The sequence below is a fragment of the Ornithorhynchus anatinus genome, chromosome X1, assembly GCF_004115215.2.
Source record: "Ornithorhynchus anatinus isolate Pmale09 chromosome X1, mOrnAna1.pri.v4, whole genome shotgun sequence".
Taxonomy (NCBI): Eukaryota; Metazoa; Chordata; class Mammalia; order Monotremata; family Ornithorhynchidae; genus Ornithorhynchus; species Ornithorhynchus anatinus.
Genome location: NC_041749.1, coordinates 98,839,256 through 98,852,748, shown reverse-complemented (window position 1 = coordinate 98,852,748; position 13,493 = coordinate 98,839,256). Strand labels below are relative to the sequence as shown.

The 13,493-nt window shown below is 43.6% G+C and overlaps 1 protein-coding gene and 1 non-coding gene across 4 annotated transcripts in view; one reads left to right on the top strand and one right to left on the bottom strand.

Moving 5' to 3' along the window:
* Positions 1 to 13,493, top strand: part of CNTN4 (contactin 4) — an 893,626-nt gene that overhangs the window by 44,144 nt on the left and 835,989 nt on the right. The window lies entirely within an intron of this gene.
* LOC114807036 lies at positions 5,839 to 5,976 on the bottom strand. The gene has a single exon (XR_003755089.1). It is a non-coding gene; the product is annotated as a small nucleolar RNA SNORA7 (small nucleolar RNA).

Here is a 13,493-nt window from a genome sequence, read left to right as displayed (position 1 = left end):
TCATTAAGCCTGTTGGGTAAATTGCCTAGATTGGCTCCAGAAGCACGAGTATGAAAGCATGCAGATCAGTGAACGAATGTAACTGAGTGCCTTCTCGGTGTAGAGCACTGTACTAAGCACTTGGGAGAGTACAACAGAGTAAGTAGACATGATCTCTGCCTTTAAGGATCTTACAATCTAGCATAGCACTGCGCTGTGGCCTGCATTAGCCTGCAAAAGACCATGGTAATATACCAGTCTGAACCTAACAAATCCTAGTCACAGGCAGGGATCTCTATCTAAGATATACAAATGAAAGTAGGTAATAGTAATAGCAGTAATAGTAATAGTAGTTGTAGTAATAGAATTTATCATGTGCTTTCTGTGTGAAAAGCACTGCACTAAGTGCTGGGATAAAAATATGCAAGTAAAGTCTAGACACATCCCTGGACTTCAAAGGGATCACAGTCTACTGGGAGAGGGGTATGGTGACAGATACATTAGGAATGAAGAAACAATAAATGCCCAAAACAGCCTGAAAAACAATGCTAGGAGTCCAACAAATTGGGTGGTAAAGTGAACTGGTACGGACGTTAAGATGATCCAAGGTCCAGTCACAACAAAAGTCTCCCCGAAGTTCCAAATATATTGAAGGTATGCTGTCACAGCTTGAGTTCTCACAGGCCCAGGACAAATTTAAGCAAAGGCCTAGGATGTCATAGTGGGAGTAGGGCGGGCAGGGGAGGTGGCAGGAATTACTGGCAGTGTCGATTAGCGGTTGGGAGTGGAAGGCTGAGACCGTGTGCTGCTGGAAATCGAGTTTCTCATGGCCCTGCAGGCCCAGGGCGGGAAGGGATATTCTGACACTGAGGAAGCACACCCTCCAATGATGCAAGGTTAGTATTGATTGATTCAGTCATTGTTTTATTGATTGATAGCAAGTAGGAATGCAAATCAAGGCAAGGTATGATCTATAGCAGACTGGCATGGCATTGTGCCAATGTGCACAGGGATTCAGACCAAACTGAAAGTCCTTTTGAGTAAGCAAGGGTCTGACTCTCTTGATGGCTCTTAGATTTGGCTGTACCACAGTCCTCACATTTGACTTTTAATAATAATGTTGGTATTGTTAAGTGTTTACTATGTGCAGAGCACTGTTCTAAGCACTGGGGGGTAGATACAGGGTAATCAGGTTGTCCCACATGAGGCTCACAGTCTTAATCCCCATTTTACAGATGAGGTAACCAAGGCACAGAGAGGTTAAGTGACTTGCCCACAGTCACACAGCTGACAAGTGGCAGAGCCAGGATTTGAACCCATGACCTCTGACTCCCAAGCCCATGCTCTTTCCACTGAGCCATGCTGCAGTTCCACTTATGCACCTGTAATATTTAAAATCAAATGAAATACAGGATTGCAAACAATGTACTCATGGTATATGCAGTCATCCACCAGCAATGAAGCAATGCTCGTTACATCACACTGTTTCTGGGTGGGACTTCCTTCTCATTGTCTGGTGTTTCAGTAGGAAGGACTTTGTGTCCCCAAATGCACTATGGCACAGACACCTAGAGGACTTTTAAGACCAAACTGAGTGTCCAAATTTGTGTCTTTGGGATATCGGTGGGGTGACCGAACCTGGCCAGGTTTTGAGCAGTATCCTCGACAGCTTAGCCTAGGACAGCTCTCATTTTGTTCATTGGATAAAATGGTCTGGGGAACAAAACTGAAATTTGAAAATTGAAATATTTTTTGAAATTGAAATTTAATTTCAATTTTACCACATACCCATCTCTCCCACAGCAGTCCCACTGCAATATTGTTTTTGTTTCCATAAGGACCCCAGGTTCTAACCTCGTTTAAGTGGGATAATCATCTACCATCAGTAATATTGACTTGAATATTGCTGTAAAATGAGACCCTTGATGATTCTTTCACCAAACCTGTACTGGGACTCCTGAGAGAGTGGATATGAGGGCTCTTTTATTCTCAGGATGCAAGGAACAGTGCTTCCTTACCTATGTCCAGGTTGTAGGTAATCAATAAATACAGAGAAGCATCATGACCTAATAGAAGGAGCATGAGCCTGGGAGTCAGATGACCTGAGTTCTAGTCCTGGCTCCACTACTTGCCTAATGTGTGACTTTAGACAAATCACTTAATTTCTCTGTGCCTCAGTTACCTCATCTGTAATCTCATTCACCCCACCCATCCAATCCATCACCAAAACCTGCCGGTCTCACCTTCACAACGTCGCCAAGATCCACCCTTTCCTCTCCATCCAAACTGCTGCCTTGCTGGTACAATCTCTCATAATATCCCGACTGGATTATTGCATCAGCCTCCTTGCTAATCTCCCATTAGGTGCCCCTTCTGTCTTGGATGGGTGCTTTCAAATTTTAACCGTGACTGTTCACCCTGAGGTGGTTGCCTCACTTGTTTATGGTCCTAAACGGGCCCTGAACAGTTCCAGGGAATCCTTTGGAAGTAACAAAAGCACTTGTTGTAAAGTCGTGCTTAGATCGGTTCTGTGATGTTGTTGGGTTTTTTTCCCTCAAGATTGCCATGTCTGAGTTGAAGTGACAGTCAGATAATGCTTACTAAACCTTTTGAAGGTCATCTTTCACTCATTCAGATTTGACTAGAATAGTACTGGAGACTCATACCCTTCATTAAATCACTAGGGTCTATGAGCTTCACTGTGGGCCAACTTTTAATATAAAGGAATAATATTTTGGATTTCGGCACTCAATTAACTCACCCCCTCCTACCTTACCATGCTGATTTCCTACTACAGCCCAGCCCACACACTTCACTCCTCTCACTCTTAGCTTCAAAGCTCTCCATCACCTTGCCCCCTCCTTCCTCACCTCCCTTCTCCCTCTCTACTGCCCACCCCGCATGCTCTGCTCCCCTGCCGCTCACCTCCTCACTGTCCCCCATTCATGCCTATCATGCTGTCGACCCCTGGCCCACGTCCTACCGCTGTCCTGGAATGCCCTCCCTCCTCACCTCCGCGAAACTAACTTTCTTCCCCTCTTTAAAGCCCTACTGAGAGCTCACCTCCTCCAGGAGGCCTTCCCAGACTGAGCCCCCCTTTCCCTCTGCTCCCCCTCCCCTCTCCCCCACCCTCTGTTCTTCCCCCTTCCCCTTCCCTCAGCACTGTGCTCATTTGTATATATTATTTATTTCCCTATTTATTTTGTTAATGAGGTATACATCTCCTTGATTCTGTTTATCTTGATGATGTTGTTTTTGTTTTATTCTGTTTTGCTTTGCTGTCTGTCTCCCCCGTTTAGACTGTGAGCTCATCATTGGGCAGGGATTGTCTCTATCTGTTGCCGAATTGTACATTCCAAGCGCTTAGTACAGTGCTCTGCACACAGTAAGCGGTCAATAAATACTATTGAATGAATGAATACCATTTGTCTCCCCAGGACAATGCTGCCTCTTGTCAGGAGTCCATATGGAGACTAGAGGTAGCTGCAGAACTGCTCTGGGGCTAGAGTAGGCACCTTGTCACCCACACTAAGTTATGCCATAGATGGAAGCCCTTTCTTGACTTGGGTCTCAGAGAGGTTACTCCACCTATTTCCTGCCCCTTTCTTCTCTTCCTTCCTCCTCTTCCACCCCACCTTAACCCAGTCCTTCTCATTGAAAGCATATATTATTCTTCAAACACTGCATGTGGGGTCTCATTCAAAGCATATATTATTCTTCAAACACTGCATGTGGGGTCTTCAAGTAAGAGCTTTATAGAGAACTTTTTCTCTTAGTTTTTGAGTTTTTGTGGTCTGGCCTTCTTTATTCCTTAATAAGAAAGTCAAATAATATTTTACATTTGTTCCTTTCCAAACACTAAAAAGACCAAATGAAAGTTCTGAGGCTATAACCTCTCACTTTCTGTGTCTCCCAACTAGATTCAAATGTATGTCTATGCTATGTTCCTCTGTTGCGTAAGCAGTTTATCTCAAGGTCATTGTTTCTCTTTCCTTTTAAGTACTATTGTCAATGGCTCTGTATTATACAGTTTACTGTAGTATAGGCAAAAGCCTCCAAAAATTTCATATTTCGAGACTTCCTGAAAATCTAATGTGATAAATTTAAGAAGCATGTGTTTTACAGGCAGGTGCATCCATTTTTCTTGATTTCTGGGAACCATTGTAGTAATAGCAGTAGTAGTAATAGTAATGATATTTATTAAAGCCTTTCTTTGGAGAACTGGACTAAGTCCTGGGAGACAGAATTCACAGGTGAAATTTAGACATGGTCCCTGGCCTTCAAGGAGAATAAAGAACTACTGGGAATAATGCTTCAATTAACTCTCATGATACTATTTTGACATGCCCATCACAGACATTGGCAGGCACATTTTTAGATGTATAGGATAAGTCATGTAGAGATCTGAAATGTTTGAAGATTAGATTTAATTTCAGATCTAAACTGTCAATTAAAAATGATCCAAACAGGAAATCTGGATTTTCCAGTGAGATTTTCCAGTGAGTTTGTGTTCTACTATGTACTTTAACATTTTGGTCATACCAACTACCCAACACAAAAGAGATTTTCCATAATAAATATGACATCATTTGAATGGTCTCACTGAGTTAAATCTCATTATTTTGTGTGTGTGTAAGGTCTGTGTTCCAAATCATTTCACTCTGAGCATAGACCATTTAGAAATTTGTGCTCAATAAATGCGGCTACTTCTCACCTGCTGCTGCTATTGATGATGAGAAAAGCCTTTCAAGTTTTCCCAAATGGCTGTGCATCTTGAATGGCCCCCATAGCATCTGGAAGGACCCTTGGGTAGCCATCAAGTGCTGTATCCACTTACATAATGCAAACAGCAGCCAAGGTGAATTCTGTCATTCTGGAGGTTTAAAGCCCAGAGCTCTTCCCTTCTCATAGCCTAAGCAGCCAATTATGCTTTAACTGGTGCATTTCAGTGTAGGAACATGTATAATAAAAAGCCTCAAAATTTAAAAATGTGAGTGTTCATTAACTTATCAAATTCATTTTAAGATACGTTAGGGTTTCAGTTGCTGAAATTTACCTTATTTTTATTGGGAAGTAAGGGGTCTTAGTTTTATGTCTTTTCAGGAGCTCTATTCAGAATATCAAGCCTGTAAAATATGTATTGAAAATTTCTTGGATATGTTATTTGTGATCTTGTTCAATTGCTGTACACATTTTTTTTTTTTACACATTTTTATGGCAGAGAGATGGAAGCACCATGACCTACTGAAAAGATCACGGGTCTGGGAGCCAGAGTATCTGGGTTCTAATCCCAAGTCTGCTACTTACCTGCTGTATGACTTTAGGCAGGTATCTTAACTTCTGTGCCTCAGTTTCCTCATTTGTAAAATGGGGATTCAATACCTGTTCTTCCTCCTACTTGGACTGTGAGCCCCAAATGGAACAGGAACTGTGTCTGATCTGATTAAGTTGTATTTACCCCTGTGCTTAGAACAGTGCTTGACACGCAGTAAGCACTTAAGAAATATCATACAAAATTGAGGTGCAATAGTAATAGATAACTGAATGTAAAAATGAGCTACATAATAATAAAAATTATGGTACTTGTTAAGCACTTACTATGTGCCGATTTCTGTTCTAAACACTACGGTCGTGTGTTGTCTTATGCTGTTGAGTCGTCTCCAACCCATAGTGACTCCATGGACACATCTTTCCCAGAACTCCCCACCTCCATTTTCAATCGTTCTGATAGGGTATCCGTAGAGTTTTCTTGGTAAAAATATGGAAGTGATTTAACATTGCCTCCTTCCACACAGTCAATTTGAGTCTCTGCCCTTGACTCTCTCCCATGCTGCTGCTGCACAGCTTGGATGAGTTTTGACTTGTAGCAGATTGCCTTCCGCTCACTAGCCACTGCCCAAGCTAGGAATGGAATGAACAGGCATCTGCTTGACTCTCCCTCCCGTAATCGAGACTGCTAGAGTACTGGAAACTCTCCAGGTGTGACCCTGAGAGATCAGCACTAGGGTACATATGAGTTAATCAGTTTGGACACAGTCCCCATCCCACATGAGGCCTTCAGTCAAATTAGGAGGGGAATAAGATTTAATCCCTATTTTACAGAGAAGTTAAGTGAATTGCTCAAGTTCACACAGCAGAGAGTGGCTGAGCTAGGATTAGAACCCAGGTCCTCTGACTCCCAGGCCCATGCTCTTTCCATTGGGCCATGCTACTTCTCTATGACTCATATAAGTGCTGAGCCACAGAACGCTGCTGGTGGAAATTTAGATATCAGGCTGACCTCGTCCACCTCTAGTTTATCCTTGTGTGCTTTAACTCTGCCCTATCCTCTGCCTGGAAAAATTATTTCTCCGTCCTTATGACACCCATGACCATTGCTCTCGCCAGGTGTTCCAGGTGTTTAACTCCCTCCTCAAACCCCTTGTCTTCCTGCCTCCCCCATTTCTTACCCCTAAAGATCTGGCTACCTACCTTACTGAGAAAATTGAAACTATCAGGCATGATCTTCCTAAAATCTCCCCTCCTCCACTCCAGTCCTTCCCTCCTCCTGCCCTTTCTTCAACTCCCCCATTTTTCCCAGCAATATCTCAATAGGAGATCTCCTGCCATCTCTCAAAACCCACCCCCTCCACCTGAGCATCTGACCCCATCCTTTCAGACCTTATCAAAGCACCTGCTCCCTCCCTTCTTCCCTCCCTGACCACAGTCTTCAATTGTTTCCTCTCCAAAGGCTTTTTACCCACAGATTTCAAACATGCTCATGTCTTCCCTTTCCTTAAAACAACCCCCCCTCGACCCCACAGACCCCTTCAGTTATTGCCCTATCTTCCTTGTACCAGTCCTCTCCAAACTTAGTGAGCTAGTTTTTTATATTCAATCTCTAGAGTTACTGTCCTTCAATTCTCACCTTGACCCCCTCCAAACTGGCTGCCGTGCCCATTACTTCACTGCCCCCTCAAAGGTCACCAATGATCTTTTTCTTGCCGAATCTAACAGCCTCTAATCCATCCTCATCCTCCTCAAGTTCTCAGCTGCTCTCGACACTGTTGACCAACCTCTTCTCTTCGAAACATTATCTAACCTTGGCTTCATTCATTCATTCATTCAATCAATAAGTGCTATTTATTGAGCACTTACTGAGTGCAGAGGACTGTACTAAGCGCTTGGGAGAGTACAGTATAACAATAAAGAGACACATTCCCTGCCCACAACAAGCTTACAGTCTAGAGGGGGAGTCAGACATTAATGTAAATAAATCACAGATATGTACACATCCTCTCCTGGTTCTCCTCCTATCTCTCTGGCCGCTCATTCTCAGTCTCTTTCATGGGTTCCTCCTCTGCCTCCCACCCTTTAACTGTGGGAGTCCCTCAAGGTTCAGTCCTGAGTCCCCTTCTAATCTCCATCTACACCCACTCCCTTGGAGAAGTGATTTCCACTCATGGCTTCAACTACTACCTCTATGAGGATGATTCCCAAACCTGTATCTCTAGCCCTGGTCTCTCTCCCTCTCTACAGTCTCACATTTCCTTCTGCCTCCAAGACATCTCTATTTGGATGTCTTCCCATCATCTCTAACATGTCCAAAACAGAACTCATCTTCCCACCCAAACCCTGTCCTCCCGCAACTTTCCCATCACTAAAGATGGCACCACTATCCTCCCTGTCAAACAAACCCATAACCTTGACGTTATCCTCATCTCATCACTCTGATTCAACACACATAATCAATCTCTCAGCAAATACTGTCAGTTCAACCTTTACAACATTGCCAAATCCTCCCTCTCCTCCCAATCCAAACTGCTACCATGTTAATCCAAGCATTTCTTCTATCCTGCCTTGATTACTGCATTAGCCTCCTTGCTGACGTCCCTGCCTCCTGTCTCTCCCCGCTCCAGTCCATACTTAATTCTGCTGCCTGGATCATTTTTCTACAAAAGCACTCAGGCCATGTTTCCCCACTCCTCAAGAAACTCCAGTGGTTGCCCATCTGCCTCTGCATCAAACAAAAACTCATCACCATTGGCTTTAAATCACTCAATCACCTTGCACCCTCTTACTTCACATTGCTGCTTTCTTACTGCAACCCAAGCCGATACACTTCACTCCTCTAATGCCAACCTACTCATGGTACCTGGATCGCTTCTATGTTGCCACCAACCTCTTGCCCACATCCTGCCTCTGGCCTGGAATGCCCTCCTTCTTCATATCTGACAATTAAATACCCCTCCTTCAAAGCCTTAATTAAGGCACATCTCCTCCAAGAGTCTTCCCTGACTAAGCCCTCCTTTCCTCTCCTCCCACTCCCTTCTGCATCAACCTGATTTTCTTCTTTTATTCACCCCCTTCCACAAGCTCTAGGGCAACATATATACATATCAGTATTTTTCAAATTTATATTAATGTCTGTCTCCCCCTCTTGACTGTAACCTCGTTGTGGGCAGGGAATGTGTCTACCAATTCTGTTACATTGTTATATTATACTCGCCTAAGCACTTAATACAGTGCAATTCACACAGTAAGTACTCAATAAATATGATTCATTGATTGATTGAGTTGGGAATAATAGGTTTAAAAAAAAGCTGAAACATAAGATGGGGAGAGCCATGGAAAGTTCTGGAGAGCCCTGAAGCTAATTGTGATAAATTTTTGCTTGATTTGGAGGGAGAAGTGAGTCCAATACAGAGTGTAATACATTGTTAAATAGGACAAAAGGGAAAGAAATTGAACAGGCCAATCTTTATTGCATATACAGTATTAATGTGAGTGTATAGTGGTCCTAAATTAGGAGGAGAAAGCAGCAGGAAAAGGGACAGACAGAGCTAGACTGGGGCAGAAAGACCAGAAACAGCATGATCTAGTGGAAAAAGCACGGGCCTGGGAGTCAGAGGACCTGGGTTCCAATCCCAGATCTGCCAGTTGTCTACTGTGTAACCTTGGGCAAGTCCCTTAACTTCTCTGTGCTGCCATTACCTCATCTGTATAATGGGGATTAAGACTGTGAGACCCATGTGGGACAGGCACTGTGTCAACCTGCTTATCTTCTATCTGCCCCAGCACTTAGTACAATGCGTGGCTCATAGCAAGTGCTTAACGAATACCATTAAAAAAAAAGGAGCTAAAAGAAAGTTCTGTAGAAGATCTTTCCCTTGGGCTCTAGTGGCCAGTTGCTGTTGCTACTACTTCTAATAATTGTGGCATTTATTTGCTAAGCACTGAACTAAGTACTAGGGTAGGTACAAGATAATCAGATCAGACCCAATCTGTGTCCAACATAGCCTAATGTGGAGGGAGAACAGGTGTTTAACCCCTATTTTATAGATGAGAAAACTGAGGCACAGAGACATGAAATGACTTTTCCAAAGTCACATAGCAGGCAAATGGCAGAGTGGGATTTGAACCCAGGCCCCTGCTTTTTACACTAGACCACCTTGCTACTCCCACTGGTCATTTATGTTTCTGGCTCGGGGGACTGCATGCAAAGTGGCACCCAAGCGTTGAATCCCAGTGGTGATAGCAGACTTTTCAACCTGGAGGAGTATGGAGCCCAACTGCTGTCAGGGGCAGCTTCAGACCTTCAGCTCCCTGAAGCGGTTAAAAATTTGCCATGACCACTGCATGCAATGCATTGTAATGTAATGATATCATAGTGAATGTTTTATAGAAGTCCATTTGAACCTTTCTCAAGTATGGAATGATTGTAAAACCAACTCATATATGCAACAATTAAAATCTTACAATTAGCAAATCTGAAAATAGTTTTGCTTCAAAAGTTTTGACTAGAGTAGAAAATTCTTCTGAGTTGGGAGTCGACTCGCTGGTGTGCCACCCTCTCTGATGTCTATTTCCTCAAACATTTACAAACATTTCCTCTCTTTGAAAACTTGACTTTTCCTTCTGGCAGGTTGGAATGAAATTGGGCTGAAACAGTGAGTCCACGACCCACATCCGAAAAACTGGGCTCAGTAGATGCTATATCATATTAGGTTGGCTGTTATTTTGGTTTTGCCTGGATATATTCAATATTACACCATTTTTGTTTCCTAAAGAAGCCTACACATTTATCAGCCTAAAGCATTTGAACCCATATAGGAATTATTAGAGTCGGGCTTTGGGCTTAGCAACTCTGCCTTTGTCACTCTAAATCTCTTCTCATACCTACCGCTACCATTATCCTTCAGAATCCAGACAACTGAAAGCAGTGCCACTTTCTGGCTGAGAGATGTTAGGATGAAGTACAGTAATGTGGCAAGCTTTTAACTGTTTTTTTAAAAATAGCTGAAAATGAGGATTTAAGAACAGAACAACTGGAACAAGCTAGGAAATAGGACAAGAGAAAAAACGATGGAGTGGTTAGATTGCCCCTCTTGCAACTGCGTGACAGGATCATTTGTCATAGTGTTAGTTTTTGTGCACATGACTTGAATTCTTGGTTAATTATTCTATAAATGATCAAATCAATGACTATATTGGTTAGTGTAATTAATCACACGTAGGCCAATAGCCCTCTAAAGCTTTGAACATAATCAGCTTTTGGCTTCGAATATCATTTGCACCACTTAAGTTAGTGAATTAGTAATTAAGAATTTTAAAACAAAATTAATGTAGCATTTTTCTATAAATCAAAAGAAGAAACTTTACCTGCTGAGGTACTTTTGCTTAGAGAAATTGCTTTGTTTGGGTTTCAACTGCTGCAGTGTCTGCAATGTAGAGTTCTCTCATACACAATGCTGCTTCTGAATTTTCTTTGTATCTCCTGGAACAAATCAAAACAAAAAGACCAATTTAGCAGTCTCAAGATAAGCACACCTGTAAGCTTTTATGTTTGGTAGGTCACATATTGAAACCAATATTATTTGCTTGTTTGTATTTCTCCTAGTTGAAAATCATGATCACAAACATGTGAGACAGTCCAAGCCTTGGAGGGGGATATAGGTGGGAGGGAGTGTAGGAGAACAATAGCAGTCAAGCTAAAGCATCTCAGGACTTGATCTGCATTTAGTAAAGTTTGCAAGCCAGAAAGGGAGAGCCCGTAGCCTCCTGCATCATCAGCTGCATCTTCTGAGCTTTGCCCATTAGATCTCTCCTCGTCGTGGGTCTTGACCCTTTTCTTGAGCATGCTTTGGACTGTCTCATGAATTGAGACTGACTTAACATCCTGGAGAAAGCCTGTTTGTGAAGGGATAACAGGGATATCCTTTTTTTCCTAGAAACAATGTTGAAATCCACACCCCCCTCCCAGCAAATCCATCTAGAATGGGTTCCCAGTTGAAGGGTAACAGTTACATCAGTCTTCACCCCTCCTGCTCCTAGAAGGCATGTTTGCAGTAAAGTATATCTAAAATACTTTTCACTTTTGTGACTTTCAGAAAAATAGCATTCTGCACTTGTACTGTATCCCTGTCTGGCATAGAGCTGCGGACCAGGTGAGCTGTTAGTAACTGTTGATTGATAATGGTGATTATTCATGACAGTGATCATTCTTTTCAGTTATTCTAAATTAGTGCTTTCTGCATTTTCATACGCAAACACTTTATTTTTCAACTAATTGATTCCAGTAAAAGTCTTTAACACTTCTCCATCTCTGTCCTTCCTCTTCCCCAAGTTTTCTTCTTTCCATTCTGTACTGTCCTTTCTCTCTATCAATCTCACTACATGTGCGAAACTGACTACGATAATGTTTTTGCTTGAAGCGAGAAACATCAGTCACTTCTTTGGGAGAAAATTCTATTCTGTCAATCATTAAATCCAAAATAACTGAAAATTGATATTGTATATTTTATGTTACACTTTAAGAAAACATCTCAGTATCAATAAGTACATTTTCAGAGCATTCACGGTTTTCATTACTCTGCACGAGAAAATATTTCTTATGTTCATTCATTCATTCATTCATTCAATAGTATTTATTGAGCGCTTACTATGTGCAGAGCACTGTACTAAGCGCTTGGGATGAACAAGTCGGCAACAGATAGAGACAGTCCTTGCCGTTTGATGGGCTTACAGTCTAATCGGGGGAGACGGACAGACAAGAACAATGGCAATAAATAGAGTCAAGGGGAAGAACATCTCGTAAAAACAATGGCAACTAAATAGAATCAAGGCGATGTACATTTCATTAACAAAATAAATAGGGTAATGAAAATATATACAGTTGAGCGGACGAATACAATGCTGAGGGGATGGGAAGGGAGAGGGGGAGGAGCAGAGGGAAATGGGGGGAAAAGAGGGTGAAGCTGCGGAGAGGTGAAGGGGGGGTGGTAGAGGGAGTAGAGGGAGAAGAGGAGCTCAGTCTGGGAAGGCCTCTTGGAGGAGGTGAGTTTTAAGTAGGGTTTTGAAGAGGGGAAGAGAATCAGTTTGGCGGAGGTGAGGAGGGAGGGCGTTCCAGGACCGCGGGAGGACGTGGCCCAGGGGTCGACGGCGGGATAGGCGAGACTGAGGGACGGTGAGGAGGTGGGCGGCAGAGGAGCAGAGTGTGCGGGGTGGGCGGTAGAAAAGAGAAGGGAGGAGAGGTAGGAAGGGGCAAGGTGATGTAGAACCTCGAAGCCTAGAGTGAGGAGTTTTTGTTTGGAGCGGAGGTTGATAGGCAACCACTGGAGTTGTTTAAGAAGGGGAGTGACATGCCCAGATCGTTTCTGCAGGAAGATGAGCCGGGCAGCGGAGTGAAGAATAGACTGGAGCAGGGCGAGAGAGGAGGAAGGGAGGTCAGAGAGAAGGCTGACACAGTAGTCTAGCCGGGATATAATGAGAGCCCATAGCAGTAAGGTAGCCATTTGGGTGGAGAAGAAAGGGCGGATCTTGGCGATATTGTAAAGGTGAAACCGGCAGGTCTTGGTAACGGATAGGATGTGTGGGGTGAACGAGAGAGACGAGTCAAGGATGACACCGAGATTGCGGGCCTGAGAGACGGGAAGGATGGTCATGCCATCCACGGTGATAGGCAAGTCTGGGAGAGGACCGGGTATGAGAGGGAAGATGAGGAGCTCAGTCTTGCTCATGTTGAGTTTTAGGTGGCGGGCTGACATCCAGGTGGAGACATCCTGGAGGCAGGAGGAGATGCGAGCCTGAAGGGAGGGGGAGAGGACAGGGGCGGAGATGTAGATCTGCATGTCATCTGCGTAGAGATGATAGTCAAAGCCATGAGAGCGAATGAGTTCACCAAGGGAGTGAGTGTAAATGGAGAACAGAAGAGGGCCAAGAACTGACCCTTGAGGAACTCCAACAGTTAAAGGATGGGAGGGGGAGGAGGCGCCAGCGAAGGGGACCGAGAATGACCGGCCAGAGAGGTAAGATAATATAAGAGGAGAACCAGGAGTGGACGGAGTCCGTGAAGCCAAGGTGAGATAAGGTATGGAGGAGGAGGGGATTGTTGACAGTGTCAAAGGCAGCAGAGATGTCAAGGAGGATTAGAATGGAGTAAGAGCCATTGGATTTGGCAAGAAGGAGGTCATGGGTGACCTTAGAGAGAGCAGTCTCAGTAGAGTGGAGGGGACGGAAGCCAGATTGGAGGGGGT